This window comes from Chrysochloris asiatica, unplaced genomic scaffold (genome assembly GCF_000296735.1).
Source record: "Chrysochloris asiatica unplaced genomic scaffold, ChrAsi1.0 scaffold00064, whole genome shotgun sequence".
In the NCBI taxonomy this organism is placed as follows: Eukaryota; Metazoa; Chordata; class Mammalia; order Afrosoricida; family Chrysochloridae; genus Chrysochloris; species Chrysochloris asiatica.
This window is the reverse complement of record NW_006408582.1, coordinates 14,539,640-14,542,395: the sequence shown is the minus strand read 5'-3', so window position 1 is coordinate 14,542,395 and position 2,756 is coordinate 14,539,640. Positions and strand designations below refer to the sequence as shown.

The 2,756-nt window shown below is 39.9% G+C and overlaps 1 pseudogene; it reads left to right on the top strand.

Moving 5' to 3' along the window:
- The first annotated feature begins 1,055 nt into the window (after positions 1 to 1,055).
- Positions 1,056 to 2,756, top strand: part of LOC102822575 — a 36,818-nt pseudogene continuing 35,117 nt past the window's right edge.

Here is a 2,756-nt window from a genome sequence, read left to right as displayed (position 1 = left end):
AAAAAAAAAAGAATGTATATCCTTGCACTTATGTCATTCAGAGAGAGCTTTTCAGAGGAAGAATGAGAAGAAAGAGGAGGGGGAGAAAAAAATCACCAATATTCATCTTTTTATATCAAGTTCCATATTTAATTTGGTCATGAATTAACAAATATATAAGTAATTTGTATCTAATGGCCTTCTTTGTGTTGCTTGATATTGCCAACAAGTCCTTCCAAGAAGTATTCTCCCACAAGGGAGTTTCATGAAAGGAACTCAACAATTAAATAAATACTTATAAAGTATCTGGTACTATTTGGACTGGATCTAAAACAGTAGGCAAAAGAACAACACCAACAAAATAAGATAATTTAATAGTCCTATGAAATAAATCTAGAAAAGGAGTCCTGGTGTGGCACTGTGGGCTAATGCGTCAGACTGCAAGTCATTTGAACTGCAAGGCCAGTGGTTCAAGCTCACCAGCCGCTCCTAGGAAACGCTATACAGGGTCATTATGGGTCGTATTCAACTCGACGGCACTTAACATGGAAAGAAATACAATGAGCATGTAAATAAATGAGCAAATAAGACTGATGAGGCTAATACTTTAGAAGTCAGTGAGAAAGGGACAAGTGAGCTGAAACCTTACTTACAAATGTAAATAAAGAATCATCTAAAGATATAAGAACATACTTTGGTGAGTAGTGACTGGGGTCTTAGAAGCTTATGAGCAGTCTAAGACATAATTATTGTCCCTCTCCATATCCAAAACAAAGATGATTGAAAAAAACTGAAAACTCAAGGAAACATTTAGTCCAAAGAGAAAATGGACCACACAAACTGCCGCCTGTACGATCTGGAGTTTTAAAGAACTAGATGGTGCCCAGCTACCACTATAGAAAGTCCTGGACAGGAAGAAAAAAAATGTCCAATAAAAATAAAAAAATATAAAAGGTTAGTGGTGCTGCGGCAGTTTGTATCTGTCGGTGGAGAACACGTCGTGGGGCTGGGCGCCACCGCCTCTGGGCTGGAATGAGCTGTACACCTGATGTAGGAAGAGTAGCCGAGCTGGAGCCATGTCCAGTACAGTGGTAGCAGTTGGACTGACGACCATTGCTGCTGCAGGATTTGCAGGAGAAAGATGAGGCTTTCTACTCCCGTAAAGATTTACACCCTTGGAAACCCTGTACAGGGTCGCTATGGGTCGGAACCGACTCGATAGCACTTAACAACAACAAGAACAAATGTTTTGCAAGCCATGAAAAAAAAGGTTTTCAAAGTCTACCAAAATCTGATTTCAGTAGTGTTTATTACAGAAGTGGATTTGAACCCCAAATGACAAAATGGGAAGCAGCATTAATATTGGGTCCCTACTGCCAATAAAGGAAAAATAAGAGATGCTCATCAATGAATCATGTTCTTAAATCACCCTGACAAGGGAAGATCTCCTTATACAGCAGCCAAAACCAGTGAAGCTAAAGATTTACTAGAAGGTCAAGCTAAAAAGCGAAGTAAATATATGCTGAATTTTTTAATGTACATACTAGTTTATTATGTATACAAGCCTGACTTTTTATAATAAAATGCCTCAATGTTAAAATATATATATATATATGATCAAACTTACTGATCTGATAGAGACTAGTGAAATCTCTGATATGGTCCTCAAAGTCTGGAATTAAACCCACACCTAGGGTTCAACTTTTAGACAAACAATAGACACACATATAAAGTAAATAGAATCCTGTTGTGGACCTATAGGATAAGCACTGACTACAAGGTCGGTTTGAACCAGAAGTCATTGATTCAAACTCATCAGCCAAGCCTCAGAAACCCTATACAGGGTCACTGTGAATCAGAACTAACTCAACAGCACTTAATAACAACAAAATAAAGTAAATAATAACACCAGGGAGGAATGTATTCTTATGGTTAATTGTATTGATGTATTGATCCTCAGTACAGTAAACCATAAGAGACCAAAAGGGTAGCATTTGTCCAAAAACAAAACTCAGAAGTCAGGGCCAGGAAAGATGGATGAATGGTATAACAATAGTCAGAGAGACAATGAGATTAGTTGGGATGCACTTCAGAATTGGCAGAGAATCCTAATTCAGGATCAGGCCCCCAGAGTAGAAACTAATGACCCCGTATTGTGGTCTACCTGTTGCTCCATATTCTCCACATGCTTCCCCATCCACAAATAACCAAGCATCACTGCCTGTACTTCGCCACATCCAAGGTACTGAGGAGCAGACAAGGTCAATAGAATTTTATCCTAGGGGAGGACTGACACCAAAAATGGGGAGGAGCATAATGGAGAAAGAAAGCAACCTACCTACAGTACCCACCAGAGGACAGAGACAAACTGTGGCAGCAACAGAGGATCTCAGAGGAAGGACACAGTTTAGGCTGCACTTACCATGAGAGTCAAGTCCCAGGACTGTGGCATCTGCTTTTGTGAGAAGAACAAAGAGCTAGAGCTAGGAGATCTCTGGCTTTATGCTGTCTTGATCTCACTGACTCTGAGGCAGAAAGCTACAAGGGAGCAAATAGATTTTAATCAGCAATTGAACTTATGTTGTTGTTGTTAGGTGCCATCGAATTGGTAATGACTCATAGCTACCCTATGCACAACAAAATGAAACACTGCTTGATCCTGGGCCAACCTCACTATTGTCACTCTTGAGCCCATTGAAGCTGTCACTTGGTCAATCCATCACACTGGGGGGTCTTCCTCTTTTTCTCTGACCCTCCACCTTACCAAACATGATATC